The sequence below is a fragment of the Magallana gigas genome, chromosome 8, assembly GCF_963853765.1.
Source record: "Magallana gigas chromosome 8, xbMagGiga1.1, whole genome shotgun sequence".
Taxonomy (NCBI): Eukaryota; Metazoa; Mollusca; class Bivalvia; order Ostreida; family Ostreidae; genus Magallana; species Magallana gigas.
In genome coordinates, this window is record NC_088860.1 from 42,340,683 (window position 1) to 42,354,052 (window position 13,370).

General features: G+C 33.4%; 1 long non-coding RNA gene across 2 annotated transcripts; it reads right to left on the reverse strand.

The window, feature by feature from the left end:
* Positions 1-264: 264 nt before the first annotated feature.
* LOC136270535 (uncharacterized) lies at positions 265-5,313 on the reverse strand. 2 transcript variants are annotated; one of them, XR_010708289.1, is made up of 4 exons: positions 5,036-5,313; positions 3,662-3,790; positions 1,807-1,926; positions 265-1,516 (listed from the first exon to the last, which is right to left on the reverse strand). It is a non-coding gene; the product is annotated as an uncharacterized lncRNA (long non-coding RNA). The 2 variants fall into 2 exon arrangements; XR_010708288.1 differs by having other exon boundaries at positions 3,689-3,790; positions 5,036-5,309.
* Positions 5,314-13,370: the final 8,057 nt, after the last annotated feature.

Here is a 13,370-nt window from a genome sequence, read left to right on the forward strand (position 1 = left end):
AAACTCTATCCTGGTGTACATTTTGGTGAAATTTCAAGGGTTTATCTTTTCCCCCAAAGAAATAAGAGTAAATGTCTCAATAATTTCCGAACAACCCTCGTATATAACTATTTTCTATAATAAATATACTTTGTATTGTTAACGTCGTATACAAGATAAAATTATTTTGGATATATTCATGTATTATGAAACATAGACAAATATGTAATGCAAAACTAATACATTGGTCTTTGTACAAAATTTTCATGTTGTTTAAATGGGGTCTTTTTACATAATAGTGCTTATTTTTATTTTTTTTTTCAAACAATTTTAAAAAGATTTTTTTTTACAATTACTACCATTTTTTGAATAAAAATGAACATGGAAGCTAAAAGAGAATAGACAAGCAAGACGATGTTATACATGCTTGCCTTTTGGTCTTAAATCTCGTTTTTTCTGAATCATTCTGCGTCGATTTCGATATCTATATTGTGTGATTTTATATTTGCTTTATCCAACGAGTTGAAATGGTGTATATTCGCTTGCCCAATATGATATACTAAATATGAGGCCCGTGAACTCAGTACTTAACATTCTATATAATACTATACGAGGTCCTTGACATCATCTACACTCTACGTGGTACTTTATATAAAGCTAGTGAACTCAGTAACACTCTAAATAGAACCAACCAAATATGAGGCCGTGAACTCATCGACACTCTTTATAGTAATTGATATGAGGCTCGTGAATTCAGTAACACTCTATATAGTACTTGGTATGAGTGGCCCATGAACTCGGTAACACTCTATATAGTACTAGATTTGAGACCCTTAAACTCATCGACACTCTATATAGTACAAGATATGAGGCCCATGAACTCATCCTATTCCTATATAAAAATTCCCAGGTTTAACGGGTATCTTTTTGTCAACCGTCACTTCCGGTTCTATCCGAAATGGTTAAAACTAATCAAGTTGTTACCATAATAAGTTTAACTCTTTTTCGTTAACTGCTTTAGTTAGCCTGATTAATAATTAGGCTATGTATATTTATTTTTATAAAATGTCCAAGAATTACATTTTTTCACTGAGGAGTTCTGTTTGGTCCTGAGACAAAAAACCTTGTCTCAACAACATCTCAGATTTTGAAGATACTTAAACAACAAAATCTTGTGGAAAGGTAGAACTATGTATGTAGATATGTTTAACATGGTTTGTTTGAACCGGTAAACTTCCAGTCATCACAGGATGTGCTCCAAAATTTCTTCTTCACTTTAGCTGTGTTACATGGAAGTAAGCTCTGGAAATTTCTTTCACAGTAAATATAATGCTTCCACACGTATTTAAGCTTTTCTGGCCAAATGGTTTTTTGAGAAGAAGATCTTAGAAAAATACCAAAAAAAAAATTTAATAATTCTAAATTATCTCCCCTTTTAAGAGAGCATGGGCCCTTCATTTGAATAAAAACAAAAACCTCGAGTCCTCTTTACCCAGTGATGATTTGTGCCAAATTTGGTTGGATTGGCTCAGTGGTTCTGGAAAAGAAGATGAAAATGTGAAAAGTTAATGACAACAACAACGACGACAGAAAACGGAAAATTCATGATAAGAAAAGCTTAATCCTTTCGCTCAGGTAAGAGAAAAATTGCTTCACAGACCCATATGATATAATACATATACATTGAAGATTAAAATTATCAATAATTATTAAATTGTCATCATACAACTCACTTTACTGGGTAACCCTGCTAACATGTAGATAATAAGTAACATTTTTTCAAAATAATTTCTCAAGATATAATGGAAGCATTTTTTTCAAACTTGCCCATTCAGCCTGCCCATCTTGAATCAAGTGCACAGAACACAGATCAAATTTATTTATTCTTCTTTATCCTGTTCATAGATGTCTCTGTTTCTCTGTTTCTTCTAATATGGCAGCCTTGTTCTGAGACAGACACAAAAAACTATGAACTCCTTCATTAAAACATGGGTCAAATAGTACATGCCAATTCTGAAAATAATCAACATACTAGACAACATTGAAATGATGACCATCTAAAAGGGCCCCACTTAAATAATGAACTATAGGATGAAAACAGTTCATTGATTTTTGCTAAGACCAGGCATTTTTGTTTAACCCGAGCAAGTTCAAGCAAATCGGAAATAATCTATGGTCTAAATCTGATTTTAAAGAGGTTTGCTATGGCCTTCACATTGACTTGCTTCAAAGTCACTGCACAGTTAATCAAAAGCACTCAGTGGGTGAAGCATGTACCAGATTGGACCAAAGGGAGAGAGGATATGCTCCGGTTAAGGATTTTTCATATAATACTGTTACGACCTTCACTCTTGACCTTGAAACTTGATTCAAGGTCACAGCAAACCCTTTACTCAAAAGCTCTGTTTATCTGAAGTATGAATTAAAAAGGGCTATATGGAGAGCAGATACTGTAAAACGAAAACATTTAGAGCACACACTTTAAAAATTAAAAATTAAAACGCCTGGATTTAATTTTGTGTTCGCTCAGGCACGTAAACACATTGCCTTTGATATCTAACTCAAGTACACAAGTAAAAATATAAAATGTTGATAGAGACAGATTGCTTTTGTCCCAATTCAAAAGTCAGTATAAAGAAACTAGAGGCCCATGGGCAACATCGCTCACATGAGCAACAAAAGACATAATAAAGTCAGATTTATGGAGTCATATACAAAATATCTAAACAATGTCGTATAATAGATCTGGTATAAAAAAATCCCCTGCATATTCTTATGTTTATCATTGAGTCGCTTTGTAGCAGGATGATTTTACAGTCATATCACATTTTGAGCATTGCAGTTTTCAAGAAGATCTTTAGCAACTGTTTATATATGGATAATAAACCTACATAAAACTTTGAACCCCTTGTGACGCCCAAGAATTGTTCAGAAGTTTATGATTTCGTTATGCTTTTTTAGAAGAACACACAGGGGTAAAGTTTTATTTGATATCAGCCGATCAAAGCAAGAAATCAACCAATCATGTATTGTCAGCGTGGACCATCGCCACGCTTGATCACATTTTCACCTCGAGGCACTAAAATGAGGTGACAAGGGGAGAATTGAATTGGTCCATCCATTTTTATTTAATTTGCAAAACTTACTTGATTACCACTTAACATTAATAATTGTAAAAACAAACAGAATCTACCGTCCAAAATTACAGAAGGGCACATATTCAGTAGTAAAAAATTGTCTGAAGTAATTGTTTTGAGACATAAAAAAATGATTATGTAACAAATGTGCAAAAAATTATAGCGTGCCATATTTTTTCGTTTTTACAGTATACGTTCTGAAAAAGAATTTTTGCTTGGTTCTATATGACCTTGACCCATGACCTACAAACTTTATTCAAGGTCACTGCACACCCTTTGACCAAAAGCACTCTGTGGATGAAGTATGAGCCATACTGGGCCAAGGGGAGAGAAGATATGCTCCCGACAAGAGATCTCGGACAGACGGACATACTGACGGACAGACGGATGGACAGACAGACTGATCATTATAGGTCGCCCGCAGAGAGGGGCCCTTGTAATGAATCAAAACAATTTGTATAGTTAATAAAACAATTGAGCAAATGACTTTAAAGAAAAGGTGTAACTTTTTTTTGAAATAGCAGAAGTAATTTAAGGCAATTTACCAATGGCTAATATTTCATAGCTCATACTTATGCACTTGCGGTACATTGGATATATCTTTCAACAGCATCTCCAGAATGTTAACGTTGTTTTTTCAATCTTTGAATTTATTCTAAGAGCTTTATATGGACCTGGAATAATAGAAAGAAAAAAACAGTTAGTTTATACTTCTACAAAAAATTGCCTTCTATTCTAAAATGAATTAGTCATAATTAAGATGGTGAATTCTGGTACTATATATAGAGAAATGATGGGGAATAAAATCCCATTGCTGTAATTAAGCATTAATTAGTTATTACCAGCGTGTTCCCTATAACTTGTACTATATAGGAAGTTGATGAGTTCACGGGCCTCATATCTAGTACTATATAGGGTGTCAATGAGTTCAAGGGCCTCATATCTTGCAATACATAGAGTGTCAATGAGTTCACGGGCCTCATATCTTGTACATGTACTATATAGAGTGCCGATGAGTTAGCAGGTCTCCTATCTCTGGACAATATTCACGGGTCTCATATCTTGTACTTTATAGAGTGTCAGTGAGTTCACGGGCTTCATATCTTGTACAATATAGAGTGTCGATGAGTTCACGGGCCTCCTATCTTTGGACTTTATAGAGTGTCAATGAGTTCACGGGCCTCATACCTTGTACTATATAGAATGTCAATGAGCTCAAGAGCCTCATATCTTTCAATATGTAGTGTTGATGAGTTCACGGGCCTCATATCTTTTACTGTATAGGGTGTCAATGAGTTTACAGGTCTCATATCTTGTACAATATAGAGTGTCGATGAGTTCACAGGTCTCATATCTTGTACTATATAGATTGTCAATGAGTTCACAGGCCTCATATCTTGCACTTTATAGAGTGTTGATGAAATCACGAGCCTCATATCTGGTACTTTATAGAGTGTTAATGTGTTCACGCGCCTCATATCTGAAGTACTGTTCAGAGTGTCTATGAAGTCAAATATATACGTGTGTTTGTGTATGTGTGTGTACTCATATTACATCTGCAAAATGTAACATTTCATACATTTTTTATAAATTCTATGGTATACTACATATAAAGTTTTTTCTCCAACTACCTAAAATATTATGTAATGATTTGTTCATTCGAATAATAACATTAACGTAAGAAATAAGTTCTAATAACCATGATAACTGGCTGGTTTAGAAAGCAACACATTTTGAATAATATATAAGCTTCTGAAAGTACCTTCATGTAATTTGGCTACGTTTGTTTAAGTTCTTTGAAGTAGTGTAATAAAAAAACACAATAAAATCTATATCAATTAAATTAGGCAAATATAATTATTATCGCCAGCATCTCGGATTTTGAAAATCTTAATTAATACATATCCTGAAACACGTACGTTGTCATTCTGTGTTTACATATTGAGTGCGCTTCGATGACTTGCTGAAGAATTTCTTCTGACGAAACCCAACCTCGAAGGAACTTTTCGTCTTCTCTTTCTACAAACACTGCAACTGTATCTACCAATAAGTTAACATGTCCTCACACAAACGTCTCTCTTAAGCTTTACAGATACGGTGTTTTTCGAGAACGCGGCTGCTATTTAAAAGAGAAAATACATTAAATGACGTATGAGACTTTTGTATAGGCCTACTTGAGTCCACGGGCTTCCGGTTGTTTCAGATCACGGGCTTATGGATTTTCCGGTTAAACATAAAGCAAAGGTTTATCACACGGGTAATATACACCACATGTATGAGATAAAATCTATGACTGGCTCAACGGATTTGCTTACGAACAAATGGTTTTCAGTTTACACCTTGAGAGAGACTAAACATCAGAAGTTTTATGTGAGCAAAGTAAGTATTATTATTTACGCTTAAAGTATAAACACTTATAATAAAGGTAACTGTTGTGATAGTTACAGATTTATTGAAATGTTCTACGGGCCATGTTTTCAATTATGGAATTTAATAGCATATTATGCCATTTTTTTTTCAAGAATGTTCTCATCATTGATTTATTATGTATTATTGATTTATTATGTATTATTTAGTCATAATTAAGATTTTGAATTCTGATATTATTGATTTATTAACGGATGTTCACTGCAAATATTGGTATATTTTACAATTCATGTCATTTAAATGTGGACAAGTGTACTATTCATCATAGTTAGTACCCCTTATATGTTAATTACGTTTTAGTATTTTCCGGAAATGTTTGATTTTCCGTATCTGAACTACGAGTGTCAATAAACAAATTACGAAGACAATGTAGCCCAGCTGTCTCTCATATGTTTTTCATAAAAATCACAACTTACAGATTATTTTATGCAGTAACACAAAGTTTCATTTCATTTGTTGAAAAGGAATTTTTGTCATCCAATTTTAAAAACAGCATGTTTCGTCACCACGGCGCACGGTAACATTCAAATCATCACGTCGAGATGACGCACGTACAGTTGATAGAAATATCCAATCTTTATATCACGCTGAGCCTCTTGTGCCTTTAACCTTACAACTAAAAACAAAACTATAGTACTTGCCATTTTATTTGTTCACATTTGCTCGAAATGCATAAGTTAGTTTTTACTAACTTAGAGTTTACAGGGTTTTTTTTACCGTGTGTCTCTAGATCTTCGTTTACAGTATGAAAACCCTGCACGTCGGATGACGTTACTTATTCTTTTGACCAAATATTCACATATACTCTACTTTTTTCTATCGGGCTAGTTGATGTCCAAAATACAGTTACTGCCACACCAACAAACACATACCGTCAAACACATATGAGCAAATAATTTTTGATATATGATTTGCACCATTGAGTAATTGTACTACTTGCATAGGTTTTTTCCAGAACTTAATCCATATTGTTTGTATCTTTCATTGCACCGTGACGTCGGTGACGTTAATGTCTTTAGTCAATTTTAAACAGGACTCTCTGTTTTTATTAACCGATATCCATTTAACAAAATAATATAATTATCTCGTCAATTTTTGGAATTCGTTATATCAAATTCAAAAATATTTTTGATAGGTCCTAAATGGGCTTCCGTAAAAGACAATACTTAATTTGCGGTTTCAATATTCTTTCGTTAAAAGTCCAATTTGTTGAAATATTACGTTCGCCATTATATGGTTTATTGTTGACAAACCAAGTTTTGACCGTGCGCCGTGACCTAAATTTTGCAGGATTAAATTTTGAATAGTTCTTAGATATAAAGACATATATTTAATTTTTTTAATTCAAATTATTTGAAACTACTGATTAAATATGTCTACCAAATTTATTAATGATATGACGTTAAGTAAAATAAGCTATAGTAAAAGTTTTCGTATTTTTTTTATTGACCCTGGTACATATATTATATTTTTAGTGCTGCCATGCGAATGGTGTAACTTCGCATTTGTGGAACATTGTATGCATACCCTCATTACTGTTCTTCTGTGGGACTACTATTGTTACTCAGGTATGTTGGCGACTACAACTTTTGTATAATTGCATAATATTTAGGTTGTTAGATTTCCTGAATATTGTATCTTTATGTTTTGGCACATACTCTTTTCCAGCCATATCAAAATGTTATCATTTTACCATGTTATCATCTGAAGGTTGTCATTATTTCGATGATTGTCTTATATCCTTAACCCATCGAAAACGATACTGTTGTAAGCTATCCAGAATTTATCTAATAGTGTTTGTGTATTTTGTGATGGACGTGTGTAGTATTCCGGAATAGGCTTATCTGTAATGTTCCGCACGTGACCGGTTCAGTATTTAGTGATCGAAGTCAATATTCTGTTGCATTTTTATGTCTCCAAGAAGGTAAACAGGTAAATATTATTGAAGTTAGTTATATTTTAGACGTTTAATTGAACGTTTACATTTTACAACAATTTGGTCTTATAGTTTTTACTTAATTCTAGTCAACATGTCAATCAGAGATTGCAGTCATTTTAGGCTAGATCAGGGTTGTGTTTTATACTCTGTCCCGAGTTTTTGCTTCCACCACTTTTTGCTTGATATTTCAATAATAGTAAATACCTTTGTGCTCAAACTACGTTCATCCACTAATATGAAAAATGTCCAGATTATCTGTTTTGAAACGCCCCCTCTACCGCTTCAGGTTTCAATACACATCCCAAAATTGAAAGTCTACGGAGATTTTGCATTGCATCAGCCATTAATAAGCCCGGATGATAACGTTAAAAAATTGTGCGATGTATTCCGAGTGTATTCCGAATGGAGAAAAGATGTAAACATTTCCTATTATAAATCTCCGTAAGAAAATTGTTTGCGTCCCTGTGAAATTTTACGAGTGAAAAGGGATAATTGTTCAATGAAGATATCTTGGATATATTCCCTTTCATCGATTTCAGTTGAATTTCTTTCACAGGTATGTGTATTTTTATTAAAAATCATCAAAAAGCGATGGAAGCAATAACTCGTGACAGACTATAGAATGGTAATTGTATTGTTTTTCTTGACTAGCCATAGGGTGCAGTGATATATCTGTGGAAGTATATTTGATAGTATGTCATTCCATTTTAAAGTCAATTATAATTCAATGAGCAATTGTTATATGAGGTTAAACATCTGGTTCTTTATAACGTAGATCAGGTTAGGTAAAGTAGTATGTGTGCCATCTTCTTTTGTGTACGATAATAGTGAATGGAGTATATATGGTGGTCTATTGATGTTTATATTACTTATACATTGTTTAACCAGACATATGTAGACGGGTATTGTCTAGTCTAAATTGATTACATATGATATGTAGCCTCGCCACATTTTCTTACTTTTAACATGTGTACTTATTATTCTTCTTTGTTCATTATAGGCTACTGTTGCCTTTTTTGTTCCTGAATAAATAATGAGATTGCCTTGATGTTCTTCTATACCCTCAGTTACATAAGAATCTTAAATAAACAGCAGAGATGTTGATCAATGTAACTGAAGTGATATTTAGAATACTCTGTAAGATAGACATAGGGCGGAGCTTTAGGTAAGAGCAACAGCTTGAGCCGACCCCGCCTTGTATGTTTCATACAAAAGAAAAGGAGTGTTCTAAATATCTTGTGGCCTGTCCTTATGAAGACCCCACTAATTGACACATGGATATTGGTATTACTTATCAAACCAATCAGATAAATATGTAACACATTGAAATGTGGATCAATTTTATCAATCACAGCCTAAAATCCTGAATGTGATAGATGTGCAGTAAACGGACAGACAACAGCTCTCTTAAACAAATATTAATACACAATGTGTTTTTCTAAACCCTTATTTTACATACTTTTTATTTGCTTTTATTTTAATTTTAGTTCATTTGCATTTTATACTTTTATCGGCAAATTTATTGCAAAATATTTTGATGCATTAATACAATGTAGAAATGTACTGGATTTCAACAGAAAACTGTTTCGAGGAAAGTTTATGTACATGAATAGAGATTTTAAGCAGGGGATATGGCTTTCCATTGTGTTTTCTGGAGTCAAAACCAAGACAAACAAAATAATGGAAATATGTGTTGGGGTAGGGTGGGGGTCAATACAAACACAGGTAAAATCTTTTTTTGCCAAAGGGAAGTAGGACACCATTGCTAAAAATAAAACTTTCTATATTGTGCAAAATTTTCCAGAAAAAGTACAATTTTGCCTCAATTGCATTGGAAACGCTCATCAAAAGTGTTCTGTATAGTAGTTTTTGTACAGTAAACTTAAAAGGAAAACACGCCGGGTTGTGTCATCATCTGAAATAGAAATCTGAAGTAAAAGTAATGAAATTTTAGTTTGTAAACATAACAAATAAATGTACAGTGGATTTACCATTCTAAAAATAGTGCCTGTTTGGGAGAGCAACAGTTGTCTGAATTTGACACCCGAGAAAACCATTGTCAATTTGGTTGACAATTGTTTTCGAGGGGTGTCAATTCCAACTGTTGTCCTCCCAAACAGGCGCTATTTATTCTTATATACTGAATGTTTTAATTTTAAAGAAAACTTTACTGCTTTCAATTTTTTGACGTGAATTGTACGCCGAACCGTATGCGCATAATTTACGCGCATGTAACAATTCCTTGTGTTACTAGTTGCAAAGTGTGTTACTAAATGCCGAGAGTTATAGAACGGATAATAAATTGCATCTAAACCAATCGGATTTCAGTATTTAACATAAAAGTATAAATCTATTGTAAACCAAATAAAATGTTGCACAAAAATATTATTTTTTTCAGATGGCATTGTCGATATCCCAAATTCCTAACACAGCCCAGCACTTATTAGAGTGTGGCACTGAAGATTGTGGGGGAAACTGCCAGTTTTATTGTAACCCTTGTCTCCGACCGATTTGTGATCAATGCAGGGATAAACATCTACAGAACCCAGAATCAAAGAACCACGAAGTTGTCCCTTACAAGCAACGAAGGCAACAACTTCCTGTGGAAAAATGCATGGTTCACTCCGGCGAGATTCTGGATTTTCATTGAAAGGAATGTGATGTTCCGCTATGTTCTAAATGTTTGACAAAACCAAGTCATCAGGGGCATACTTTTTTTTGATTTGTCAACGCTTTATGCTGACAATTGCCAAACATGTCTAGAAAAAATCGATCAAATTCGTCAACACTTATTTCCAACCTCAAAACACTTACAAGAGGAAACGAAAACCGATGCAACAGTTATAAAGAAGATGATGAATAGCTTAAGATCAGAATTAAAAGCTGAAGCTACAAATTTTAAAAGTATAGTAAGAATACATCGACCAAGTAAACACATTAGAGGAGTCTCTCACGCAGGACTTAAGAAACCAAGATAAGACGTATGAGGATTACATTTTGTATCTTAATAAACTTATTAAAGACTTTTTTGCCTACCTGTCTCTTACCAAATTGGAAGACAATCCACTTATTTCATCCAGCTTCCAAGCCGTTATCAAACCTATCCCAGAGACATCAAACCTGATTCCACCAGTGATCGAAGCTGGTCAATTTAGCAAAGAAAACATTGAAAAACTGTTTAGTAGAATACATGTTCCTGACGTTACACCCCAAAAAAGAAAAATTAAATCCATGGACTTTGCTAGTAGACGGTCATACAGTACGTTTGTGAAGCCAACACTGTCTCTGTCTTCATCTGTTTCTAAGATTAGGGAGTATACATTATCAGGCATCGACAATGCATGGCATATATCAATAGGTCAGTCACAGAAACTGTGGGTCAGTGAAATTAACGGCAATTTTGTCCAAACAGACGCAAAGGGAAATCGCATACAAAAGACAAAAACGAGTGGTGGATTTGGCTACCACACGGTCACAAAGAATGGTGATCTGATTTATGCAGACGAAAGCAACAATGTCATCACTAAGATAACGCCTGGCTATAAAATCATTGAATTCATTAAAACGGGAAACTGGAGGCCATTCAGCATACATTCCTCCATCATCAATGAAGATATACTGGTGGGGATGAAAAAGGACGAAGAGGTTAAAGTCACTCGGTACAGTAATGCAGGAAAAGAAAAACAAAATATACAGAGGAACAACAAAGGCAATAAAGTGTTCGGTTTTCCATACTACATCACTGAAAATGTTAATGGCGATATCTGCACGTCTGACCTGAACAAACATGCGGTAGTGGTAGTGGCTGCATCAGGAAAACAAAGATTCTGCTATGCTAATCCAGGGTCAGAATTTGTTCCCCGAGGATTATGTACAGATGTCCTCGGTCACATTCTGGTATGTGATTATAGCAGTGAAACTATTCATATGCTGGATCAGGGCGGCCAGTTCCTGAGACTTCTTCTCACAAAAAAGCAAGGAGTAGATCAACCATGCAGTGTATGTGTAGATGCTGAGAACAATCTTTATGTTGGTCAATTAAATAAAACGGTGTTAGTGTACAAATATCTCCAGTGAATACCACATCTATGAAGAGTGTAGGGTAAATTTATTTGGGAGAATTGATTCGAATGGCATTTTGCTATTATCAATTACTCTTGATTTAAAAACAATATATGATTTTATTTATGGTCTTTCAGTTAATCTAAAATAAAGGTTAAATACTATTCAATTGATGTCCAACGGTTATAGGAATACTATTTTGAAATGCGAAATGTATACAAAATTGACAAACATATTATACTCTACTCATGACATTATGAATAAACTTCAGTAAATAGGTACACTTATTGTTTTTACATTTATTTATGAATAGTCAGCTTAAAGATGGGTCAGGGTATTGCATCAAACCAAAAAATGCACGAATTTATTTTTCATTATTTTTTATTTTTTTAACATAAAACATTTTTATACTTGTATGTACTTATATACGGGATCGATTTGAGAAACTATTTTAAGGTACTGTGATACTTTAATATCCAAAAACTACAATATACTGGTTTTTAAGATAAAAAAGGAAAAACCACATGTCAATGAAAACATTACTAATTTGTTCCTGATTAATGGGGTTTTCCAATTTCTAGTTAACTGGGTATCGTAGATCGGTGTGATGGCTGCTTTTTACTATCAATCATTATACTAAACTCGCAAAGATTGTTTTGCAGAATAGCCATTATTTTTTAACAGTTTTTAATGCAGTGGATCAAATCAAACTTAATAACATTCCTGAGATTCTTTTTTTTTCAGTACACTTTGTCTCCAGAAATTGATCGCTGAAATAGTCAATGGAAAATTCAATTACCATTAAGATTTTTACATTATAGATTAAAGTAATAATAGAACTCCTTAATAGTTTGATAGCTTTTATTACACGAGTCAAGGGTATAAGTTTACTATTCATGAATTTTGTACTGCTATCCTTGGTCACATCTTTGTGTGTGACATAATTATATTAAACAGTTTATCTTGTTGATAAGGACGGGCACCTACAATATACTGCCATAAAGAATGTTAAAAAAGGTAAAAGATAGTTAATCACTGAGAAGAAGTCAAAATCCATGATTCACAACGTCGTTCCAATATATTATAACTGTCGGATTTGTACAGTATGGGGTATTTTCCGTACCGGGCGATTACTAGGGAATTAGCTCAACACTCGTTGTATTTTCCACATTTATTCCAGTTAATAACACAATTATACAACGGATTAGACGGACAACTTGTATCTTGACTCTTAATTAAGAAGAGTAACTAACGTTAATTTACCAACAAGAAATGTTCGCAACGTGTAAAATAGACATTTTACATGGTGATAATATACAACAACAAAAGAAAGGCTAGGTTTCATAATCACGAATGAATACGTAAAATAATTGTCACTTGGACGCGGAATGACATAACACAGCCGAGTCTAATTTCAAGCCTAAAAATGTTGATGAAATTTCTTGCATTAAGTTTTACTAATATATAAATAAATTCAAGATAAAAAAAAATAGATTATTTATTTTGAGGGGGTCGTCTCGCAAGTTAACACTCTTTGCTATGGGACCATATGAGAATTTGTAAAAAAAAAAAAAAGTTTTCTCCATTATTTTTCATTTCTGCTTTAAGTATTTCTTTTTCTTTCCATTGAATAAAAACTCCTGAGAACAATATATAGAATGCGGTGAAATAAAATGTTTACTACGGCACGTAAGTGTAAATTACAGATATACAATGAAGATGAATAAAACCCAACTCTTTATTGTATCGATCTAAAACCATTAGGTATGTTAAGGTACTTCACTACACCTAGACTTGTACTTATTAAGACACTATGTGACAAGATG